Source organism: Apodemus sylvaticus, chromosome 19 (genome assembly GCF_947179515.1).
Source record: "Apodemus sylvaticus chromosome 19, mApoSyl1.1, whole genome shotgun sequence".
Taxonomy (NCBI): domain Eukaryota; kingdom Metazoa; phylum Chordata; class Mammalia; order Rodentia; family Muridae; genus Apodemus; species Apodemus sylvaticus.
The window spans coordinates 20002714-20028829 of NC_067490.1; the positions used below are offsets into that span (position 1 = coordinate 20002714).

General features: G+C 46.7%; 1 long non-coding RNA gene across 4 annotated transcripts; it reads right to left on the reverse strand.

The window, feature by feature from the left end:
• Positions 1 to 233: 233 nt before the first annotated feature.
• LOC127669504 (uncharacterized) lies at positions 234 to 24969 on the reverse strand. Of its 4 annotated transcripts, XR_007974377.1 has the most exons (6): positions 24757 to 24969; positions 21231 to 21451; positions 12630 to 12763; positions 5871 to 6075; positions 3646 to 3794; positions 234 to 2904 (listed from the first exon to the last, which is right to left on the reverse strand). It is a non-coding gene; the product is annotated as an uncharacterized LOC127669504 (long non-coding RNA). The 4 variants fall into 4 exon arrangements; XR_007974380.1 differs by lacking the exon at positions 12630 to 12763; XR_007974378.1 differs by lacking the exon at positions 5871 to 6075.
• Between the last annotated feature and the right edge of the window lie 1147 nt (positions 24970 to 26116).

Consider the following 26116-nt stretch of genomic DNA (forward strand, 5'->3'; position numbering starts at 1 on the left):
CAGTAAGTACCAGAAGCTGCAGCCCATACCAGACTCACTACAGAGTACGGTTTTCCTTATGTACGTGTTCCTGTGATGGCGCTGGATTTATAAACTGACCCAGAAAGATGTCAGTGAAGATAGTAAAATAGAAATTGCTACATGCACGGTGACAAAGATTATGTGAATGTTCTCTCTCTCTCTCTCTCTCTCTCTCTCTCTCTCTCTCTCTCTCTCTCTCTCTCTCTCCATATTATAGTAATCCTTGTGAGATGATAAGATGTTTACATAAGCATTGTAACAACACATTAGGCTGCTACCGAAGGCTTCCTGGAACACTGAGCAGCAGTTGACCATAGCTTCTGAGATAGCCAAGCCACCAGAGGAAGGTAGCTGATAAAGTGTGGACATTCTGGAAAGGACATAGTTCATACCCAGCACACGGAGCAGGATAAAAAAGACTACTATGTTTCAATTCTCTTTGAACCTTCTAGTTCCCTCCCACTCCTTCTCTTCACTAATGATTGCTTAATTCTAACCTCTGACGTCTTTTTTTTCCTCCCTTAGCTACCTGTCTGAACTTAGCAAAATGACTGCCTAGCAAAATGATGGAGAATCCTGAGTTTCTCTATCTGTCGAATGAGATAACTTCATAGTGATAATTATAGCAATTATAATAGCAATTATAGCAACTAGCACTGAAAACATACAGTATCGCAGGCATCGCACAGAGGGCTTTGCAAACACAATTCCTTCCACGGTCTCCATAGGACTCCTGCCATCCCATCTTGGAGAGAGAAGGAAGTCACAGCACAGAACGAAACAAGTCTTTCTTGCCTAAGAAAGACTTTTGCACAAGGTTGTGGTTAACTGAAAGCAGGATCCTGACCAAAGGCCACAGCACCTCGATGTTTATAAAATCTCTGGTCTTGGTCTCTGAAACCAACCTTGTAAGTTTTGCTTTAGAATTCCACAGTCTTTACAGACAAGCTATTGCTAACCGTGAGACACTGGCATGTGGATTTGTCTGCAGAATTAAGCTCTCTCGCTTTCTGGGCCACACCTATTTGTAACTTATAACATGTAACACGACCCACTTAGAGTAATAAAATAACTCCTGTTCATAACCATTTGGTTTCCCAAGGTCATCTTGAGGATACAGACATTTTCTTGTTGCTATATGGCCAGCTTAACACATCGGGGATAATGTGGTCAACATCCCATTTAACTTTTGGAGAACCCATGAAAATGTTTACTTTTCAAAATTGAAGAAAACTGTGCATTTTTCAAGACAAAGGAAATGTGATAGGTAACAATGATATTTGTTTGTCAAATATCCATAACGTGTAATTTTTATATATACTTACTTTTATGGGAATCAGGACCATCATGGCAACCCCACCCAGTGCCCCTGAAAGTCCTAATGTGTCGCACCCATTGGCAATGCATGAGTCATTGGACCTCTCTCTGTGTTGCTCAGGAAGTTTCCCATCATACCTTTCTTCGCAGGCCCCGCCATCACGATGTTTCAGCTTTGCAACTTTTGGTTGCATCCTGTGAATTTCAAATGCCATAGGGAGGTCTGGGTGGTCACTAAATCTTTACCACGTAGATAGTGCAGACAGACAAACAGGGCCCAGGTGTCAGTCTCCGTATAATGAGGCCACATGGGCATCCTGGGACATCGGTATCTCTCACCAGATGAAGGCTTTCCGGCTACAAATTATCTAGCTGCTAGAACACAGCCCTCAGCAAATGGATATTACAGAGATTTAACGTGGCAAGAAGCTCCATCTTGGCTACAGAGCGGCGAGTGATGCAAAATCTGAAATTCTAGCAACTGTAACTGTCCCAAGGGGCAACGGCAGTTCTAGGTACCTGGAGTCAAGCTACTCCCCATAACATGAGCCTGTTACTCGCCCACTCCCCTCCCTATGTCCACTATCGAAGCTCTTTGCAGCAAGTTCAGAACCCCCGTGTTGAGATGAAAGACTAGAAAACCGGAAGCAGAAGGCAGGTGCCGCGTAACCCCGGAGGCCTCACTCGGACATGCGCACTTGAGCTTTTGTTCAGTTTGAACTTGAATAGCCTTTATCTCCAAGCCCATCGTGTGGGTGATGAACACGAAGTCCTTTCAGCCTCTTGGTTCACAGGAGGAAGGAAACAGACCACTGCTTTTCTAACCTCACGTTTCCTACATCTTAGACTAGGAAAGTGAAGGCGGTGGTGGCACACGCCTTTAATACCCGACACTCGAGAGGCAGAAACAGGCAGATCTTTGAGTTCGAGGCCAGCCTGGTCTACAGAGTGAGTTCAAGGACAGCCAGGGCTACACAGAGAAAGCCTGTCTAGAATGGATGAAAGCACAGGCCTCCTTCTGGAAGGACATCCAGGGGGACTCGGGCTACACTGACATGCATAAATACACTGGAGCAAATCTCCTCGACAAACTGAGGTGACTGTTTAGCCAGTTATCAGAAACCTAGCGAGCCTATGTCCTTCACCTTGAACCCAGTGAAAGAAAACTTTCTCAGCCGAACCCAGCCCCAACACTGACAGCGGGGATGGGGGGGGGGTGGGCATTAAGACCTTCAGAGACACTGGGTGGTTTTGTTTGCCGGTCCCTGCCCTTCACGAAAGTAAATACATAAATAATCTAGTGATGGCTATGCTGGTATACAGACGACTGTCCTGTTAGCGATCACATTTCCTTCAACCTGAAAGTTCATTTCTTTTTCTTCTTGATTGAAAAGGACTTGAAGCGTTTTCGTGGATACCCTGAATGTTTTGTGGCCTTTAGGCACCATCCTTGTTGTCCCCGGGGGAAAGATGGAATAGCCGCGATGTCACAGAACAGGAGATGTGAGAAAATAAAGGAGAGCAGTCCCTCTCTCGGCTAGACGAGATTTCATTGTGCCCACAAGGCTGAAAGAGCAACAACAACAATATATATATTATTTAATATTCTGTTCTGTTCATCCACTAATTTGGTCAAAAATAGCCCTGGGGTTTGTTCGGCACAATTTGACCTTCGTAATCACACAGGTGATTATGGGGTCTCGTTAGAGCTTTCAAAGCACTTTGTACAAAAGGGGCCCTCAGACAGTCTACTATAATAAAAACAAGCTCATAAAAGTCCCACACGTTTCACAGAGGTCTTTGATAACCCATCGCACAATAATGACCTTGAGTAACTCACAGCCTGTACTACACTTTAACCAGTCGTTTAGAGGAAAAAGGGTTTTTTTTTTTATCTTATTATCTCTGTCTAGTCACCCAGAGCCTTACAAGGAAAAATAGATTTGTTTATGAAAAGATCTATGAATCATCTGAAATGACCCCTTTCTTCTCGGGCGTCTTCTTCTGGGCAGGTATGTCGGAGAAGAGACAAGATGGTAACGTGGTCTCCTACGCCTGACCTCAACCTGTCTGGAACCCTCTGTCGCTTCCTCCCTCTGGCCTCCGTCTCCCTTCATTTTGGGAAGTCTACATATCTGTGACTGCCATTAGCCTGCTTTGGTGAGTTCCTTTCAGGCTGGCCTGTCACTGGGGGTATGGAAGGATCTCTCCTAACGCACATCCATTTGTGAGCCAATAGAGATTATGTTATCCTAGTTCATAGGAAAGAATATTGTGATCAAGCCAGATGTGAACAGGGAATCTTACCATGGGAACAGGAGGGAAGTCGTAGCAGGGAGATCCAAGTAGACTCCTACCAGGAGTGCAGGGCAGTGGGATTGAAGGAGTCCTCAAGGCCCCTGGGCGATGGTACTGGAAATCCCAATGGGCCATCTTTTACATGTCCATCACAATCTCTACAAAGGAATGACAAAGTCCCCATTTGACATCTGCAAGACAGAGGCTTAAGAGTGGCTAACTGGTGACCCAAGACAGAGCAAGCTATTAGCCTCAGAGTGAAGGAAGGAGGGCCACCGTAGGAGGAAATGAAGCAGTAGATCAGATGTCCTGACCCGATTTCCCATTTTGTTCCAGGCACATGTTCAGCTGCACAGTCAGTCAGCACCTAACAGTGATCCCATTTCTACAGCAGCCTGGTGCTGGGAAGATACCATGAACTATCCAATAGTCTCCTAGGAGTCAGTGGCTGCAAAGGTACGCGAGTGTGCGTGTGTGCACATGTGCGTGTGTGCAGACATAGTAGAGCTGTCCACCCAAACCCACCGTAGAGACACGCTTCTGTGCTTCGTCACAGCTAGGTATGACCTTGCTGAGGCCATGGCCTCTGGGCTGAAGTGACATATACTACTTCCATGTGGAAGTTTTTCATTCAGTCTGCCTTGCTCAGTCTACCTCGGGGTTGCTAGGCCGTGACAACCGTTCTGCAGAAGATGCTCCAGGCCAGGCCCAGACAAACTGACAAAGAGATATGCCACTCGAGGAAGAAAGGGTTCTGCTTTCCTCACTGGGAGTCTCGGGGTGCTTGTTCCCTCAGTCCCGCCTGGCTCATCCTGAATTATGTGGTAACCCCGGACAAAAGCAGGGAGTGGAGAAGCCAGAGCCTGTGTCAGTCATAACCCTCACTGATGTGGCAGCTCCACTAAAGAGAGAGTTTTCCCCTTGTCTTAGTCAGGGTTTCTATTCCTGTACAAACATCATGACCAAGAAACAAGTTGGGGAGGAAAGGGTTTATTGAGCTTACACTTCCACATTGCTGTTCATCACTAAAGGAAGTCAGGACTAGAACTCAAGCAGATCAGGAAGCAGGAGCTGATGCAGAGGCCATGGATGGATGTTCCTTACTGGCTTGCTTCCCCTGGCTTACTCAGCCTGCTCCCTTATAGAACCCAAGAGCACCAGCCCAAAGGTGGCACCACCCACAAGGGGCCCTCCCCACTTGATCACTAATTGAGAAAATGCCCCACAGCTGGATCTCATGGAGGCACTTTTCCAACTGAAACTCCTTTCTCTGTGATACCTCCAGCCTGTGTCAAGCTGACACACAAAACCAGCCAGTACACCCCTCCACTTTGAGACCCCACACAATGTATTTCACTTGCCTACTATCCTGTGACTGCCCGTCTTCCATTATCTAGTTTAAGAGTCTGAAAGCAGATGAACCCTATAGATAGATTGATTGCTAGTTAGAACTCCCTCCAAAGGCCTGCAATAAGCTTATAAACCTGAACAGACACACTCCTGGCACCTTTAGTTTTAAAGCAATGTCCTAAACGACTATGGCAAACTCAGAAGTGGGAAGGCAGGAATTGGGGAGGAGCTCAGAGCTTGACAAGAAAGCTTTGAAGTTCTCTCTCTCTCTGGTGTGTGTGTGTGTGCGTTGAAAGCCATTGTCAATCCTTCTGACTGCTTAGAGCCATACTATACTTTCAACTAACTTGCAATTTTGACCTATTATCTTTCTGTGATTACTTAAAATATCATTGCATTTCAACTTGCAATTCTTCGCTCTCTATAGCCTAAGTCTACTATGCATAGAGTATGGGCAACTCCCTGTGCTTTGCCTGAAGGTCCTGTCTGAGTCCCGTGAAGTAGGCATTCCTGCTCAAGACTGGAGAAGAGAGCAGAGGATGCAAAGAGATTGCAAACTCCAGCCTCACAGACAGAAGCTGAGGGGACCGGGGATCCTGTCCTTGGTAAATAGTTACAGCATGTCAGGTCTCAGCCCTGAGTTTATGGCCCTGTGTACTAAACAAACAATATGTACTGGGCACCTGGGGACATAGACAGACAGACAGACAGACAGACAGGACAGGACACAGAAGCCACCCACCCCTAAGAACAGACTGTGAGGTTCGAGGCAGCCAGCCAGAGCCCGTTGTTCCCAGGCACTTCCACAGAAAGTGCTTAAAATAGCCCTTGACCAGTGTGGGAAATGCAGGTATCCTGTGAGGCTGGAGACCACAGAAAGTCACCCTTTGGGAAAATGCACCAGGCCTGGCCTGGCTCTGCCAGCAGCTAGCTCTGTGAAGCCAGCTGAGCAGGACCCGGGCAGCAATCAGCGACCAGACGGCCAAGCCAGACTCCACTCTCCATGTTCCTGCTGTTTGACTCACTTGGCCAAAGATGACAAGTGACCCTGCTGTCATCCTACACTTCAGAGAGAACAAGTGAGTTTTCCTAGAAGACACAGCCAGGAAGGGAAAGAGTAGGGATTTAGTACTGTGATTTCCCTGTTGTGGGCCCGAGTTTATACCTCTATACAAATAAAAAAAAAGTGGGGCCCAGTGATCCCCAAACTCAATTCCAGATCTCCTATCAGGCTTCCTCAGTCTGTTGCCAAGTCCTGTTTGAACATTCAGCAATGCCCGGGGAGGGTGACATATCCAGCCTTCACTCACTTGACCCTGCAGGGTTCTCACCCCACATACCCCTTTACCCAGTGTTGTTTCAATTGGCCAGAATGGAACAGACTCTGGTCCACATAGCCACTGTTTCTAGTTATCAATAGTAATGGAGAATGTAGGCAACTCCTCTAGGAGATTTGTCCAAATGACAGAGAACTATTATTTTCTATCCTATCCTACCAGCAGGTGACCGTAGCTGACGGTCGAGGGAGGTTAAGCCCCTGGTCCAAAGTCTCCATGCATTCAGAATTTTAAGTCAATAGGCCAACTACATGATACTCTCCCATCAACTGGCCCTCTGTAGGACCTCAGTGTTCCCCAGTCCTAAGCATATAATCCCCAAAGTCTCCGTCTTCAGGATGCACCAGAATTCGATGGGAGCATGCTAAAAATGCTGAGTCCTGGGCCAGCCTGTGAAGATGGTTTCCCAGTCTCTGGTGAAGTGTGATCTTCTTACCCTCTCTCCCCACTGACCCAGCAGTCAGAGTTTGCGGAGCATCCTTTTGAGACGCAACATCTGTCCCTTGTATGAGGCCCCTCCTTCCCACTTCCCTATAGAAAGGGATGGACTGTGGCTTCTATTTTGGCTAAACACAAGCCAGTCTCAGCAAGCAAGATGACAGATAACAATCCAGGCCTGTTTTATTGAGGGTTGGCATAGCATTGTGCTTGTTAATTTAAAATTTTAAAACTAACTTTTAAACTGTGGTACCCTGTGACCTTCATGACATTTCCCAAAAGTTCTGTTTTAAAGACACCTTTAGGGAGGTCATGGTACTTATAGTCTCCAGTCGGGCCACTTGTGACATTAAAAGTAACCGGTGTTGATGATTTGACTGACACACAAAGGATAAACCAAGTAACCCAAAGTATCTGGGAGGGTGGAAGTAAACCACTCCCTCCATCTGCCTCCCAGATCTTGGTCTGGGAGGGTGTTGGAGAATGGAGGAGGGTCAGAGTGCTTCTGGGATTCATACAGCTGAGGACACACACACACACACACTGCCTATAATAGGGAAATATGGGACTTCTGCAGAAACTATGTATTCTAAGTCTGTGATCCTAGGGAAACCACGTAACCTCTCTGTCTTGTTCTCTGTAAAGTAGGGCCAATGATATTTACCTCACGGTGTTAGGAAGACAGAATGAGATAACCGATGTAAAATCAGCCAACCAGGACTTCCCAAGAACCAGTGATCCCCATTCTTCCCCTCTCTGATGAACAGAAAGCCATGACCCAGAGGAGAGCCTCATGGTTGCCTGTCATGGCCACTGTAGATGTATGCACAGGTTGTCCAGGTCTGACTGCATCAACAGCCATTCCGTTAGGCCCACCGATTTGGGGCCAAGATTTTGAAAAGTATGCCATGGGGCTGACTGCTCTGCACAGTGACATCCAAGGTAGGAAGAATTGACGACCTAGGGGGACTCAAGTTCATGAGCATCTGTAATTCACATTTCTGGGTGGTGTGGCCTGCCCTTCACCCCAGCTGGGAGCCTTGTATCCCTACATGGGGAGCTGAGCCTTGGGAGGCAAGGGTCCCAAGCGTTCCAGGAGGAAGCCTCTTGACGTTTCAGGACCTAGCTTGTGAAGTCACTTAACACTGCTTCTGTTGTGGCCACAAGGCAACCTGAGGAGGAGACTGTTGGCCTCAGCTCTTGGTAAAACAAAACAAGTGTCGAGGATCCTCATAAAAGTGTGTGTATAGGGGGAGGGGAGCCATAGGGGTAACAGAAAGGAAAGGAAGAAGAAAAGGGGGGAAGAAGGAGGGGAGACTGCAAGCAAGCCACCAAAAACACACCAAAGATCCATGGTGCCGTTGACCCCTAGGCCTCATAAAGAGCCTTAAATGAGAGGAAGGCTGGTCCTGACCTTCAGACATGCTTTGTGGTACGACACCTGTTTGAGGTGTTCCTTCCACCCATACCCACCAAAAAGTAAAAATAAAAGAATCCTACACACCCTTCAGGCCCACCTTCTAGGTCGCATTCCCTGGGACATCTATCCTGGTGGTCCTGAAGGCCATGCCCCTTCAGAATCAACAGGGTTTTAAGTGTACCCTCTTTTTCTTTTTACATAAACCACTTCCCACCTCTGCCAACCTTACTCCTCCACCACATTCTTTCCTCTGCTCCCGAGCTCCATCCTGAAGTGTGCGTAAGACAAAAGCAAGATGAGGCCGGGCAGTGGTGGCGCACGCCTGTAATCCCAGCACTTGGGAGGCAGAGGCAGAGGCAGGCGGACTTCTTTTTTTTTTTTTTTCTTTTTTGGCAGGTGGACTTCTGAGTTCGAGGCCAGCCTGGTCTACAGAGTGAGTTCCAGGACAGCCAGGGCTATACAGAGAAACCCTGTCTCGAAACAAAACAAAACAAAACAAAACAAAATAAAACAAAAGCAAGATGAAAGGGTTTCCCAGTTCTGGAAGTACCCTGACTCTTGCCAAGCAGACAGGACTGGCATTGGGAGGTGGTAAAGAAACTGAGTGCTGATGGAAAGTTGGGATGTGGCAGGGGTGACTGCCACTAGCCAATAGGTCCCCCTCATCTGCGCCTCAATACCTTTGTACTACTGTATTTAATAATATGGCTGGACACACACACATACCCCATCCCACCCCCACACATACCCACACCAGTACACACATACCCACACACATGCATCCCCTCACACACACAGCCATCTGATAGCACTGCGAGACTCCGTGACAGATGCCTGAGTTCAGATACTCTTAAATAATTGCTTGTATTCGAATAGACACAGCCTTTCTCGAGAAAAATCCACGCACTCTGGCTCCTTCTCTGAGAGCATGCTCTATACCCTACTCTGTGTGTCTCCTTGGAATTCTTGCATTGGAAACCACAAAGACCGTGAGACCAGAAAAAGCCAGAGCAAAATGCTAGCAACACCCAGGATACCAGGATACCGGTGTCTGCATACAACAGGATTAACGCAGTTTCCCTATACGTTTGCTGGGCCACCTCCAGCCTAGGCTTCATCTTTCCTTGGGATGTTTGTATGGTTCCCTCTGTTGTCTATGCTACAACTGATTTTATTTTACCCTCTTTTAAAAAAAAAAAGATCTACTTATTTTATGTGTATGAGTGTTTGCCTGCACTAAGCCCATACCCGGTGTCCTCAGAAGTCATAAGAGGGCCGGCCATATCTCCTGAACCAGAGCTACAGATGGTTGTGAGCCACTGTGTGGGTGCTGGAAACGAAACCTGGGTCCACTGCAAGAGCACAGGGACTCTGAAGCACAGAGCCATCTCTCTCCAAGGTCCATATTGTCTTTCTTGAGACGAGCTCTCTCTGTGTAATGTGTGTCAGCTACTAGCTGTCAATGCTCCTGCTTCAGCATCCCAGTTACAGACAAGTACCACAGGCTCTCCGGCTCCGTCGTTCCTTTTTAAGTGAGATGGCCAATGCCTGGCATACTGTAGGCCTTCTGCAAATGTCAGCTGCTGATATTATTTCTTAGTCAAATGGGGCCTCTTCATTCAGGGAGAGGAAAAGCTTCTTATGCTATGCTCTCCCTGGGAAACATTATCACCTTCATTCCTCTTTAAGCCTTTTTCCCAAGGAAGGCCAGACTCCTCAGGTGTCCTAGGTTCTCTCAGGCCTGTGATCTGTGGGTCAGGAGTGGTGTGTTTCCCAAGCCTGGACAGTGATCCTGCCAGACTGTGGGGTGGCAGCCAATGGCTATCCAGAAGATGCTGTGCTCAGTCCTGGATGTCACCTACATCCTTTCCCTGTCCCTCTTGGTGTCCCATCATGCCCAGGGCTGTGGCTGGAAGGGTCGGTGCTGGAGAACATGAGAAGTGCCAGCTCCCTGGCACTCTGCAGTGGTTTTCTTGAAGACACACAGTCACCACCTTTTCCATTTTGGATGTAAGGTCCTCAAAGCTGAGCGCCAGGATCCCTTTGCCTTAACCACACAGCAGCTGCTTCACCGTTGCCTGTTCCCATCTTCTTGAGGCTGCCCTCTTGATCTGTCATCAACTCTGGTGAAAAAGCCTCTTCCTGCAGAGGTCTCCAGGATGCCGGGTATTCTGGCCTGCAGCCTGATCTCTGGAGAATTCTGAGCCTCACCTCAGATGTGGAGACCTATCTGGTAGGCTGTCCCTGTGGAGCTCCACCCATCCTCTAGGTTTCCACCCGCAACCTTGACTTGGACTTCAGACAGATCTAGAACCTTAGATCCTAATCCGTCCACACAGACCTTTGGCCCAGGATCATTCTAAATCAAAGCAGCCCCCCATCCTTACACGATAATTATTCTTTCTTAGTCAACTTATATTTCTTTACATGGTTATCCCTTCAAAATAGCCAACCCATGTTTATCTCAAGCCTGCTAATCTACTTCCAAACTTTTAAGTACATTTATGTGTGTGCATATGTGTGTGTGTGTGTGTGTGTGTGTGTGTGTAATTGTGCACACCACTGAGCATGTATGGAAGTCAGAGTTTAGTCTGCAGGAGTCAGTTCTCTGCTCCTACCATGTGGGTCCTGGTGTGAGGCCATCAGCTTTGGTGGCAAGCACCTTTACCTGCTGAGCCATCTCATCTCTCCAGTCCTAAAGAAATAGTAAAACTAACAGGAGAGATGAGGAGTGGGGGAGGAGGAGGGGGAGGAAGAGGAGAAGGAGGAGGAGGAAATGAAGAAGAAGAACAACAACAACATAGGAAGGAGGAAGGGAGAGAGGAAGCTACTATAAGCTTCTAAAACATCAAACTTTAATCTCAAATTGAAAATCTCAACAAAGAAAAAAAAAGAGATTAAAAGCAAGTCACCTTCATGAGAATTCTAATCACAAAGCAGCCTCCAGCAGAAACTGTTCAGCCCCGAAAGCAACAACATATCTAACTTATTTTCTTTCATTTGCCAACAATGGTGGCATTTCGTCTTTGGCCCCATTCATGATGGACACCATTTCAATGTAATCAAATAAATCAAATTTAAATAGCAGAGCCTTTTGGAAAACAGAGAGTCATCTCTCAATGCAATGAACAAATATTTGCATTACCTATTTATATTAAAATATGCAGATATTTCCCAAGCATTCTGCCAACTTATAAATTTTTATAACTTCTTTGGATTGTTAACATTTTTTTAACACAGTGCAAGATTTCAGCTTTTGTGAAGGGCTCAATAACAATCTTTCTGGTCAGGAAAAAGGAAAGGACATTAGAATAAAGAATGCAGAATAAATAAAAACATAACAGTACAACCCGTACATCCACTCACACAAAGACAACGTTCATGGGCGGCAAGATGGGATTGTCAAAACACAATGTCCTTCATGTTGGATTCAGAACTGAAAGGAATTTCTCTAAGTTATTGAAGACTTTATGGCTAGGTTTCAGAAATGGAGGGGGGGGAATCCACATCTATCCCAGTGTGACTTCTGTGCAATGCAAGTCCGGCACATTTTAAGGCCTGCCGGATAATGCTACTATTCTTTCTCGAACTGTTAACAGCTGTAGCAACTGTTATGACCAGCTTCAAAACATGTCTGTAGTCAGTGCTCTCCAGACACTTAGCAATCCCAAAGCTATTCCCGGACCCGCTCACATCGCAGTGTGAACACAAAGTTTTGATTTATGCTGGAAACGAAACAACAAACTTTCTGATCCTTCCTCTAAGTGGTCATTCAGATGACACGGACGGCATGTGCCTGGGGGGAGGGGATGGGGAGGGATGGGGAGGGACAGAATTCACAGAAACAAAAAGGAAGCAGGAAAAGAAATGGAGGGCCACCCACAGTTACCTTAAGGAGAACCCACAGTCACTAGCACAAAGCTCTGTGTTGGAATGACATCTTGGGGCCCACAAAAGGCTCTTGTGCTTAGAGAGAAAGAATGAACAGGGCCAGGCTTTGGGAGGAGAGGTAGTCCAGTCCAGGAGAGATGAAGGCAATGCCCTCGGTGACATTAATCCAGCAAGATGCCACCCTGGCAATCAGGATCCTCAAAGGTAGGGCTAGGGGTGGGACATAGAGCTTACCAGCGGGAACACTGTTCTGACCGCCATCCCATTCCCACCTCCCCAACATAAGACAGGTGCAGCCAAAGTTCCACTTCACTAAATCATGACTAACCTAGAACTGACTGACACGTGTGGGAGGGAGTCTCAAGCCAACCATCATGGGCCCCGTGAGTCTAAGCAGTGTGGAAATGGAAATACCCTAAGTGGGCAAACAAGGTCCCACCCCAGAGTTAGTCATTCACATGGACAGATCTCCACAGGACACGCAGGTCTCCTGTTCTCAAACTAAAAACCAGGAAGGCGGTGGATGTGTGTCTCTAGAAGATGAACAGTATGCTTACCTCCCTCCATGCCGCTGTGGAGAAAGGAACGATGCCTTGCAAAGACTCACTTCGTCCCAGCCCTCGAGAGTCGTCCTCTGTACAGTAGAGAAGCAAAGATGCCAGAAGGGGAAGGGGCCTGAAGATTTTTACATCTAGTTAGGATAGAAGATATAAGAAGTTAGAAAATCAAGAGGGGGGTCCTCTGATGAGATGGCTCAGCAAATAAAAAAGGAGGGGGTGCTTGCCACCAAGCCTGTTGACCTGAGCCAAGCCTCAGGACCCACGTGGCAGAAGAAGGGAACTGATTCCCACTCTCCCCTGACTGCCACAGATATGGCATGACACATACTCATGCATATACACACACACACACACACAAACAATAATGGCAACAATAAAATAATAATAAATACTTAGATTAAAAAAATAAAGAAAATGAAGTGGATTCTCAAGGGCTAAGAGTGGGGAAGGATGGGGTCCTGAGGCCCCCCAGAAGCTGTGGTCCAGCCATTCAGCCTCCATAGGTAAAGCATTACTGAGGAGAGAGGTGAGGAAGAGCTGGGGCACCCGCACAAGATACTGTTCAGAGGGTCGCTGCCATTGTACCATCAATGGCGAGAAATGGAAGAGCCGGCTTCAGTCACTTAAACAATGAGGCCATTCAGTGATCTCACAGCCAGAAAGCTGGACCTAGGGAGTTCTAGCCTTGGTCTCATGACTCAGAATCTTTTGTCCTCCCAGTCTCCCTATGCTTGTTACGTCACGCCATCGAGTGAGCTCCTACAGCACCTGATATCATCTTGCAGTAGGAAGGGGGAGGTCCCCGAGAGCCTTCTATCTCCTAACACTTATCAGTCTGTCATGAAATTGAGAGTTTCCAGAGAACCCACATTCAGAGAATGTCTACCAATTGGCCGGAATGCCACGTGGCCTCCATTACCAACAAGGAAGGTGGCAGCGATCAGGCCCATCTGATAGGCTGAGAGGAGAGGATTACCTCAGCGCTGTGCTGTCCCGAGCTTATCAGCGAGGGAGGGCAAAGGGCAGACGGATGTGTGTACTCAGTTGCTATGTTCTCTGTGGACTGAAAGCTTAGGGCCTGGGGATGTCTGTGGTGCCTGCTGCTACCAGCTGCTACAGGAAAGGAAAGCTCTTTTGCGGGGATGCTGATGACTACAGACTCATAACTGAGAATGAGGGACGTTGACAACTTCCGTGCCAACCCTGTCACCCTCCCCATCCCCACCCCACCCCCCAAAGTGAGAATAAAAGAAATGGTCCAGACAGAAAGCTATTGAAGAGTTCTTAAAAACTGAAATAAAGATGCTGGAGTGCGGGCAGTGGTGGCTCACACCTGTAATCCCAACACTCTGGGAGGCAGAGGCAGGCGGATTTCTGAGTTCAAGGCCAACCTGGTCTACAGAGTGAGTTCCAGGACAGCCAGGACTACACAGAGAAATCCTGTCTCAAAAAACCCAAATCCAAAAAACAAAAAAAAACCAAAAAAACAAAAAAACAAAAAAAAGATGCTGGAGTGTAGCTCTTCAAAGTTGACGGCTGTGGGTGGAGAGTGTTTACACTCCACGTGACTCAGTTTCTTTAAGGAGTTGGCCACTGGGAGTTTGAGCATGCTCTAACGAGTATACAGGCAACACAAATTAGACTCCATGAGGTTTTTCTGTGGGGTTTTCGGGGATGGAGCGGGGAGCACAAGGTTGGAAGGGTAGGTCGGGAGGAATGGGAAGCCAGTGTAGTTAGGGTTAGGGTTCTGTCTAAACTCCACCCCACAGTTACCTGGCAACAGCCAGGTATGCCCCTCCCAACAGTTACCTAGCAACAGCCAGGTAGGTCTGGCCCACTATAAAAAGTGCTTCTTGCCCCTCCTCTCTCTCTCTCTTGCCTCTTACTCTCTTAGCCTCTCTCTTGCCTTCTTGGGCTCCTCCCTCCCCCCCACCCTCTCCCATCCCCCCCCACCACCCTCTGTCTATGTGGTCATGGTGGCCTCTATTTCTCTACTCTCTCCCCCTCTCTGCCTCTACTACCCTCTTAACTCCCCTCCCCATGTCCTAAATAAACTCTATTCTACACTATACCATTGTGTGGCTGGTCCCTCAGGGGGAAGGGATACTTTGGCCTGGGCCTGCTGAGGCACCCCCTTCCCCCATACCCCTTTAGAACATATTCTTACACTGCTTTCTCTTTTTATGATCACAACAGTTAGGGTACATTGTACAAAATGCCCAAATAATTAATACAAATATTGTGTTGTGCGGGGAGGTTTTCTTTTCAAACAGAGCGTGGTAGTGTACTCTTTTCATCTTAGCACTCAGGAGGCACAGGCAGGAGGATCTCTGAGTACAAGGCCAAGCTCGTCTACAGAGTTACTTTCAGGACAGCCAGGGCCAAACAGAAAAACCCAGTCTCAAAGGAAAATGCTTTTTTTCTCTCTTTTTTCGTATTACAAAGAACCCATAACTTCTGTACTATTTGTACAGAATACATCTATCTTCTTTAACAAAACAAAGAATCTTTTCTTCTGCAGTGTCTGAAAGACATGGGCTAGGGGGATGGCTCAGTCAGTAGGCACCTGTTTCACGGTCATGAGGACCTGAGTTCCGTGGCCGGAACCCATGTAAAAACAGCCCAAACTGGCAGAGTGTATGTGAAACTCAGAGCCAGGAAGGTAGACACTGGCCAATCCCTGGAGTTCAATGGCTAACCTTACCCAGTCTTCTTGGGCAAGTTTCGGGCCAATAAGAGACTTTGTCTCAGAAATTAGGTGTCAGAGTAATGACAATATATATTGTTCTCTGAGCCCCACACATGGACGTGAGCATACACAAACATAAACACACACCAACAGAAAATGCTTGTAGCAATTACCAGCGATCAGAACCTGATGTCTGTTCACGATCAGTCACTCCAATTGTTGCTTAACTGAACTTGGGCCTTGTTTACAGTCTTAGGAGTTGAGTCTTAACCCAGAACACTATCACAGTGATTCTATTGCCCAAGTCAGCCTCTGGTTTAGGGGTAGTTTTCTACCATCTTCTGGTTAGCCATGCTTTGGGGACTCTTCTGAGAACCTTCTAGGAAAGAAACTGTTCCTACTTGATTAAAAAGAAAACTTTTTCTTCATCTCAAGGAAAATGAGGAAGTACACAGTGATGCCTGGAATATCAGCTGTGGTGAGAGAATAGCTCAGGAAAAGGTCACAGAATTGGAAAAATGTTAGCTCTACCAGCCTTGAAATGTATTGCTTCAGAGTTCCTTATGATGTGGGATGACATAATAAATTTCCTCCTTGAGCATGGATTCAGACTGGGCTTTCTGGGAGTTCAAAGTCCCAGGCTCTCTGTTTCAGTTAAGACATATGCCTCAGCAGCAACAGAAGTAGCAGGCTTTCTTTCTCAGTGAGGCGCAATCTGTGGGATGAGGGGCAGTTCTTCGATGTGTTGGAGCTGCCGGGTCATATCCCACAAAGCCACAACAGCCTCAGCAAGACCAAATGTTCTGAAGTCCACAGGGTCAAGAGATTCAACACTGCCCTCAGTGACAGCAGGCTCTGAGGTCTTCACTTGCTCTGTGAAAGGTCACCTGCTTGGCTTCAGCCACCAGAACCCTATCTGCCCTGAGGTGCCCGATCGGGCAGGGGACAGAGGTGGGAGGTCTAAGAAAACAACTAAATCAATAGGAATAAATACAGTGATCTGTTTGTAAAGTGCTATAATTTGGGGCTCTAAGCCTTATACATGACTATGTATATGTCCCCTGTACAAAAATTGCTTGAACACACAAAAATACAACTAAATGCACATATACTAAAAAACTGTGTGTGGGAGGAAGAATATTTGGTTCTATTAAGTTATCTAGATTTTTTTCACATAAAATGTTTAAAATGTGGTTAAATGTCTAAAATGTTATTTGACAGACATTTTAAAATTTTTCATTCCAGAAAAATGTCACTGCACACAGCAGTGTGCTTGCTGTTTTCCGGAAACCATCTAGAATTGAACGTTGAGCATAGACTCCAAATAACAGCATACCCACCACTGCAGAGTTTCCTTTAAAGGGGACATCTGAAGAGATTAAATGCTTTGCCTACAGTCATAAAGCGGATCACAGTGGGAAAATAAAAGTAAGAGTTTTTATTATATCCTGATGTTTCTTAGAGGACTTAGGGTAAAACCACACTCACTGAGAAGAAGAGGAGGAGCCTGGGCGCAGAGAGGACCACGGGAATCCTCAAGGGTACAGCAAACCCACCCGAGGACACGGCATACCTGGGTGTCATCCCTTTGTCCGAGCATTTCTCAAAGCATGTGAGATCCATCCAGACGGGCAAGACCACATCGAGTGCTCTGAGCAGCGCGGAGGATGTGGAGTGATGATTCACACCAGGTCCTAAGAACACAGTGGCTCTCCACCTTCCCAGTGCTGCGACCCCTTAATACAGTTCCTCGTGTTGTGCTGACCGCTCCCCTCCCCCCCAGCTACAAAATTATTTTCATTGCTGCTTCATTAACTGTGATTTTGCTATGGTTACAGATTATAATGTAAATGTCTATGTTCTCCGACAGTGACAGTCTCTGGCAAGCCCTGTGATCCCATCGTGCAACCCACAAAGGGGTCTTGAGCCCACAGGTTGAGAACTACTGGACTAAAGCAACAGGTGGATGTCTCTCCCCTCCCCCCAACCCTGCTGTGTGCTGCAAGCTCCCATCGAAACCTGTGATTGGTGACTCGGGGTAGAGGTGGTGAGGGTCTGCTTATCAAATCCTCCTGTTGCAATGCTAAGAGAAACATTGAAACAGGCCTAGAATCTAAGCACACTCGCCACAAAGAACCCATGTACATATGTGTACGCACACAGAAGCTGAGGGAAGAAATTGACTTATAATGTTTAAAAATTTAAAAGAAAAATAAGGTCAATATAAGCCACAGGGCAGCATGAAGCCAAAAGTTCAGTCTGCACCCACGGCTCAGCAGATATCACTGTTGCCCTACACTTGGGGATACAGACTTCAGTGAGTCCATCTAGAGGATGGCTGTATCACCTTTGTCTATCTTCTATTGTTGTAGAAGTATACCACTGGCTGGGAAATCTCTTCCTCACAGCCCCTGGAGACTGAGAACTCTAATATAAAAATGCTGGCACTTTGTCAGGGCCCTATGGCTGCGCTGTCCCAAGATGAAAGGTGGTATGGAAGAGAGAGGGAAAAGGAGGGGGAGAGAGAGATCACTCACCCTTTTATCATGAACTCCTTCAACAACCCTTCATTAAACCGTGTAGGGGCCGTGACCTTAGGAGCTCATCCCCTCTTAATGGTCCTATGTCTTAATACGGCTGTATGCGAGGTTGCCCCCAACACGGGAACACATCTGTCACACAGTGATTGTGTTCTGTACTCAACAGTGGGTTTCCTGGAGGACCTCCCCCCCCCCAACTAAGTCAGCCCAGGGGAATAACCAGAACCAGAAGAGCAGAGGGTGTGAAGGGCTTAGTCTCAAAGGGGGAAGCTACGGGGTAGCTGGCTAAACTCCTGTGATCCTTATGCGACAGGAGAAAGACAGTGCTGCTTTCTTGCTATGGTTCTTAAAATCAGGTATGGGATAACTTGAGCATTATTCTTTTTGCTCAAGTTAGCTTTGCTTCCCCACCCCCTGACCCCCACCCCCATCTTTTGTACTTCTACATAAATGTGAAGTGTCTGTGAAGAATGGCATTGGAATTTTGATGGGATTATTGAGTCTGCAGGTTTGCTTTTGGTGGCAGCCATTTTCACATTATCAGTTCCCCCAGTGCTTGTGTGTGTGTGTGTGTGGTCTTCCTTTCTCCTTAAATTTCCTTCTCCAGCATTTTTTAGTTTTCCTTATCAAGCAAGCACTTTCACTTTTTCGGTTTGGTAGAATTGGGGGCAGGGGTTGGTTTCCTCACCGAAATTGTGGATGGCATTGTTTCCATGATTTCCCCTCGCAGTTTTTGTTATTGGTGTGAATGGAAGCCACCAATCTTTGAAAGGTCATTTTGTTATCTTGCCACTTTGCTGAAAGTGAAAGTGAAAGTGTTCCTCGGCTTGGAGGCTTTCTTTTTAAGAGTCTCTAGGGTCTCTTCTGTATGGAATCGTGTCAACTATGATAAAAGGATGCTTTGGCTTCTTCCTTTCCTATTTGTATCCCTTTTACCACCTCATCTTCTTGCTCTAGCTAAGACATGAAGCACAGCATCAAACAAGACTGGAGGAAGTGTCCCTTGCCGTGTTCCTGACTTCACTGGAGACACTTTCAGTTCTCCCTATGTAGTGTAACCTTTGCTCTAGGGTCATCATGGGTGGGCTTTGTCATGTTGGTGAGCCCGTTACTCCTAGTCTCTTCAGGGCTCTTATTATAAAGGGACACTGCATCTTTTGCATCAATTGAGACCATAATGACTTCTATCCTTAAGTCCTTGATGTGAAGGATTTCATTCATTGGTTAGTATATATCGAACCATCCCCCCATCTCTTTAACGATGCCAATTTGAACATGGTGGATGATCTTTTTTATGCGCTGTAGTAGTAGTAGGTATTTTGTGTATATGGTGCTTCGCCTGAATAGGTCTGTCTGTGAACGTCTGTCTGTGAATGTGTATCTGTGAATCACATCTGTGCAGTGGCCTTGGAGACTAGAACATTGAGTCCCCTGGGGCAGGAGTTACAAGTGCTGTGAGCCTCCGTGTGGGTGCTGGGGACAGAACTCAGGTCCTCTGGAAGAGCAGCCAGTGCTCATAACCACTGGACCATTTCTCCAGTCCCATGGTGCTGGGGACAGAACTCAGGTCCTCTGGAAGAGCAGCCAGTGTTCATAACCACTGGACCATTTCTCCAGTCCCATGGTCGATTTTTATCTCCCAGCATAAAAGCCTCTGTTTGGGTCACTTAGGAGAGAAGTGGCCCCGTAGTCTCTAGAAGACTATTACCCATGAAGCACGGTGCCATGAGTGGGGAGGGGCGTCTGTCCTCCACTGCATCCTCCCTCACCTGTCACTGCTCTTCCTCTTTCTAGGGCAGTGAGGTTGTTGACCCCTTGGTTCTGTGTTCTCTGTGTCATTACCTCTTTGTGACTCCTCAGACTCTAATCTCCTTAATGAGCTGCTGGATCTGAAATTGGCCCTTTGCCTAGCGTGGGGTTTCCCCAGCCCAGAGATATGAAAAAGGCACCCCATACCCTTCTGTGTAGGGGAAATCCCGGGGCCCCCAGAGAACTGAGCTATTATTTTAATATATTAAATAGAAGAGAGGCTCGACTGATAAGTGTGGGAAAGCAGGCAATTTTCTATTGTGAAACAATGTCTGGATAAACTATTTTAACAACACAGGTCCTTTCTCCTTACTGGCTTCCAATATTCTGGAAGCAACATACAAAAAGCAGACCGGGGGCCCAGAGTAGCAATTAGCTCAAACGCTGGTAGTGTCTGAGCCATGCTCTTGATTGAAGACACAAGAACTTTTTTCATGGTTTACCCCCATGTTTTTGTTGTTGTTTTGCCATGGAACATTTTTTGTTGTTGTTTTTGTTTTTGTTGGTTTTTCAAGACAGGGTTTCTCTGTGTAATCCTAGCTGTCCTGGAACTCACTCTGTAGACCAGGCTGGCCTCGAACTCAGAAATCTGCCTGCCTCTGCCTCCCAAGTGCTAGGATTACAGCACCACTGTCCAGCTGCCACAGAACTTTTAAAGTCAGGTCTTGAGGACATTTCATCCACTCAGTGTCTCAATGGAAAATTGCTAATGAGCGTGACAGTAAAATGGTCTGTTTTCTGTACTTTGCAAACTAGTGAGATCCTTTAAGTCATCCAGAATTGGAGAATTTTCATATGAATTTCCTCAATGGGAGGTACTGGAGAGTTGGGGGGTGGTAGAAGAGGAAGTGGGTCACCAAGGGGGTTGTACCTTGGAAGGTTATAGCCCTCTCTCTTCTCTTTCTGCATCTAATTCACTAGGAAGTGAACAGCCTCTGTCCCAGGCTCCCACTATCATGATGCTCTGTCCAAAGCCATGGGCCAAGCAATCGTGGACTGAGTCCTTTGAACCCATGAACCAAAAGGAGTCTTCCCTCCGTGGTTTCCATCTGGGACTTTGGAATGAGGGAAGTAACTAATGCCCACTCTTCAGTAAAAACTGAGAGGAGAGTTTGTAAATGATCTACTCTAGGACTTGTTCCTGGAAACAGGGTTCCCTGGAGTCTGCACGACACCGAAATATAGTAAGAGAAAGAAAATGTGATGACCCACATCAAAGAGGAGGGGAGTGCTGGCGGCCGCTCCCTCAAGGGAGGGCAAGGAAGAACTGCTAGCCGGAAGCACAACATTCATTCGAGGGAGCACTGAGGAGAGCAGGAAGGAGCAAAGGACTCTGGGTCAGAGAACAGAGGCACAGAAATCTAAGCGAGGAAAAGAAGAACTGTGCCAAACGTCAAGCAGAAGACAGTAACGTACAGTGAGCGTCTCTGTGTCCACAAGATGGGTGGAGAAGAATAACAGGGGCAAGATGAGAGGTGGGGGAGGGGGCCAGGTTGCAGCACAATGCAGGGCATGTGCTAGACAAGGAAAGGGGGTCGGTGGGGAAATATTCCAAAATACCTGATGGAAACCAGGGAGGGACGGTTCCTTTTGGTTCACGCGTTCAAAGAACTTGGTCCACGATTGTTCTTGGCGAATTGCATCTTTTGACCTGTATGCCCCCGGAGGACTGTATCTTTCAAAACCGCCTTCAGCTTAGAGGATGTGTGATCTGAGGTCTTGGGCAAGTAAGGTGCTCGCTTCCACAATGGTTCATCCTCGGGTCTTCACCTACTTCTCTTCTGAAGGTACAACAGGGAATAATCAGATCGGTCCCTTTCATCCCAAAGGCTCAGTAAACCGATGCTGTCACAGCTACACTCGCTCCTCCCATCTACTGCTGGCTATTCTGGAAACAGCCTTCCCAGGCATGGGAGGGAGCCAGGAGGACAATCTCAAAGGCCAGCAGAAACTGTAAAGTCGGAATGGTCTTCTCCGGACCCTTTCCCTGCATTTACTGAGGCTCATGGCCAAGTGGTGTCGCACAGATAGGTGTGCTCGTTGTGTGTGGTAGGTACCCACAAACAGGGGTGCGTCCACCGGTAGACAGGGGTGCTTCCGCCGGTAGAGGTAGACAGGGGTGCTTCCGCCCACAGACAGGGGTGCATCCAAACCTCTATCTGTGTTGGAAGACAAAAGGCTATGCCATCAGCAATAAGAAAGTATTCACTGGTGGGCAGGGCAGATGGCTCAGTCTGTTAAATCCTTGCCTTGAAGGCATGAGGTCCTGAGTTCCAGTCCCAGAGCCTACATGTAAAAAGAAATTCAGAAGCAGACAGGTAAAGTAGCTATAATCCCAGCCAGGCTGGTCTATAATCCCAGCAGTGGGGGAGGCAGGTCACTGGGGCTAGCTGGCCAGTGGTCTAGCCTACTTGGCAAGTTGCAGGGCAATGATTGACCCTGTATCAATGAATGCAGATGAGGATTGCACCTGAGGAATGATATCTCTCACTCCCATACGAATGCACACCCACCCACTCATAACCATACACATATACAGAACCATTGCTTGGATTATTCGACAGTTCTCTTTGCCTCTTCAAACTTAAGGCTCAGAAATCGGAAGAGTTGATCTCCCCCTCTCACACATTCCGTACATATGTGGTGCTGGATAGCAAACCTGGGCTGTACTGATGTTAGGCAAAGGATCTACCGCTGAGCTTCCTCCCCAGTTCCTCTCCCCATCCATGACTATTATCAGAAATGAGAGGAATTCAGAACCGTTCTTCTCAGCCTCTGAGCAAAGACACCAAAGACATCTCAGCCTCAGTTTCTCTTTATTCCTCTGTGTCTGCCTCCTCTGTTCACTTCTCTAGAACATCCCACCCACCCCTAATAATTCCACCAGATGGAGATTATTCTAGGAGTGAAGTCCAGAATGCACTTTGAAAAACACAGAAGCAATATGCTCAAAGCTGGGATATCTTGTGTCCATTTACCCATGGCGCCATCTTGGATTGTGTTTAATAAAAATGAATAACACCAATTACATGCTATGGTTGTCCTTAGGTGAAGCCAGTTTCCCAGGTTCTCCCCTCCCCCATTCCTGCCCCTGATGGCTCAGGTGCTGCCATCTTGGTTGGCTTCCCTCTCTGTCTAAGCTCTAGGACTTCTGTCTCTTCACTCACAGGCCTAGTGTGGTGCTTTGAATAGGAATGGCCCCCACAGACTTCTGTGTTTGAGTGCTTGGCCATAGGGAGTGACACTATTAGAATGTGTGACTGTGTTGGAGAAAGTGTGTCACAGTGGAGGCGGGCTTTGAGGTCTAAGAAGCTCAAGTCTGGCCAATGGGACACAGTCTCCTTCTGCCTGTGGATCAAGATGTAAAACTTTCAGATCGTCTCCAGCACCATGTCTGCCTGGATGCAGCCATGTTTCGTCTCATGATGATAACGGACTGAACCTCAGAAACTGAGCCAGCCCTGACTAAATGCCCTCCTTTAAAATCCTAAGTAAGACACCTGCTGGCCAAACTCTTTAACCTCAACAAAATGTAGGGCTGAATTTAAGAAGAGGGTTTCTGAGAAGAGGACTGAGACCATTCCTAGAGACTGTTTTATATTTGGCAAGAGGGACGGGGGTTGGGGAAAATGCTAGAAGTTAAGCACCCACTTTGGCCACTGCTATGCCAAGCAGCACTGCTATGCCACTGTTACTGCTATAATACAGATGTTATCTTTATGAAAAGGCTTCTGGGAAGATCTGGATTAAGAGTAGAAAGGTAAAACCTTTCTGTGCTAGGTTAGGAGAGCCACACTAAGAGGTAAAAATGCAGTCCAATGGTTGGGTGCATCTGTCTCAGTCAGCTGCTTGTTGGGTCTCTCAGAGGACAGTCATGCTAGGATCCTGTCTGTAAGAACACCATAGTATCAGTAAAAAAAAAAAAAATACCAAAGTCTTATTCCATGGATACCACTGGTTCTTAGCTGTGGCTATTGGCATAGGGGCATCGGTAAGAGATGGAGGTATATAGGATTCTGTAGTCTGGGAAAAGCTTGTGCTGTTGTTACAGAGCCAAGGGGTGAGAGTAATGTTAGATGTCCTACAACACACAGGACAACACCAACAAGAAAGGATTTGCCACCCCCAAACACCAAGTGTCATAATGGAGAAAGCCTACTGTGTGTTAGCTGCTATAGAGTAAGGCCTACTATGTGCTAGCCGCTGTAGAGTTGCTATCTGAATGAGAAGTCATTGGTGCCAGGGAAACTCCTGTGCCACCTTCAGAGCAAAGGGGCTGAGGTATGGGGGATGTTGCATTTCTGGGATACCCTTAAGCTTGATTCTGAGATATTTAAATTGCTTTTCAAAACAGTCCATTGAGTAAGAGAAAGAGGCTTTATATAGTTCATCTATGTTTTTCTATTTTGGAAATGGAAGCCATGATTAAAATTGGCATTTTTGAAACTCTAATTGCTAGTTACTGCTTTGCTGCAGGAAAGAAGTATTTCCCAGATCAGCCAGATGGGAAGTCTCAAGATAAGAAATTATAAGCCAGCATTCATATTCCAACCAGAAGAAAGATTCTGTTTATCCATTTTTAATTCTGCTTAAGTAGTAATACATTTCTTTAATTGATTCCTAAACGGCTATTAATTGGCTGACTAATTTTCTAACACTAGGCTTAATCTCCCAAATCCTATTAGATGGGAATAAGTGAGGCTGGGTTTTATGAAAAGGGAGGTCTGTGTGTTCTGGACGTCATAAGCTGTGATGGGAACAGACTGGGTTTGGCCACTACAAATGGTCCTCCGGTGGTCATACAAAACTCAAAATAGCCTGTAGAGACTTAAAATGTCCACTTTCAAAACGCATTTCTGACTGAACTATAGTTTAGTGTTTTGGTTCAGGTTGAGAACCAGAGCAATGCAAAAGCCTTCAAGGCCATGTGTGAGGAATTCAGCTTCCCTTGGCTGGCCACGCCTTCCACCTGCATTACCCTCTACTCTGTCCTCCTCCTGCCACTGCCTAAGCCAGGCCAAGAACTGCTGAAAAGCACACCCAGGAGAAGCATCTGAGAGGAGGTCACCATGGCTTCTTTTGTTACCTGTGAGCCCGGGGAACCTTCTCTCTCTTCCTGATGCTCTTGACGACGGCTCCGGATCTAAGAAACATTAGATGCTTCAGACAGGAAGAAAGTCTCTGTTCGGAGGGCCCCATCTCACAGACGAACAGACAAACATGGAAGTTTTCTTTTATTCAAGTCTCCTGAAGGCTACTCAGAAACAACTACAAATGGAGGTACATCTCTCGATAGCTGCTTGCGTTTGACAAATAAAGCAATCATTGAAATCACGGAGCGTGCGCTGCGTCTAAAAGCCCTATTTGTTTGACATAATACAGCAGCGGGACGGCCACGAAAATAAATGGCATTACTTAACATAATCACTTAATGTTGTGCAACCAACATCGGGTCTCATTGCTTTCTCACTTGCAAGGAATTCGATGATAATAAAGTTGATTGTTAGTGTGAAGATATAAATTGTTCAGTAGTTAAAGTTGTTAATGACAGCTAAAGAGCACAAAGGAGGGAAAGAGGGCTTTAGCTGCCCAAATTCATCGCTAATTGCCTGTGCATTCATTGCGGGCTGACCAGGGCTAATTATCTAATTAAACTGAAGGCTGCTGGCTTAGAGGCATCCACCGGTGCTGGGATGCGGGCTGTCAATTACCCCAGCACGTCTTCTTGAAATGTGCAGTTAACTCAAGGCATGTTTTGCTTTTCTCAACAGCAATACATGGCACTCTGATTGCATGATAATTTGTGCTTAGAAGGAAAAAAAAATTTTTTTTCTTTTGAAAAATAACTCCGTGGAAACTCAGAATAATGACAAATGCTTTCAACGGGAGCTCCTATTCATTCTGCTCCATGATCTATATTCCAGAAAAGTCAATATGATCCACAACAACTAAAACAAGACAACAGACACACAAAAGAGAAATCAGATCATCATTGTACACACGTGGCTGGGTGTTCCTTGCATGTTATTTTTTAAAAAATACGGATAAAAATGACTTTTGTAGTGCTCCACAGTGGTTCACAGTATGAAAGATGCATTACTTAATGTCATTTAACCACATTAAAAAAAATCTGGAAGGAGAGCGTGAACTAGTCAGATCTTGCCCGCCTTTTTTGCAGGCGCCCCACTTCTAAACTGTACTGTGACTTCTCGCAGGTGCCCTAGGATGGCACACCAGGGCCGCTGTTGACAAGTTTGATTTTCCATAAGAAGGCCTAGAGTGGCGGTTCATCTGGAGACTGCAGTGAACGCCCCGACAACTCGTGGTGGATCCTGGGCACGTGACCACGCCTCAGACTGGGCAGGACCACGCGCAGGGCACGTGCATGCCTAACTAGTTGAGCCCAAGATGTGTTTTTAAAAAATGGCTAAGTTCAATAAAAATTG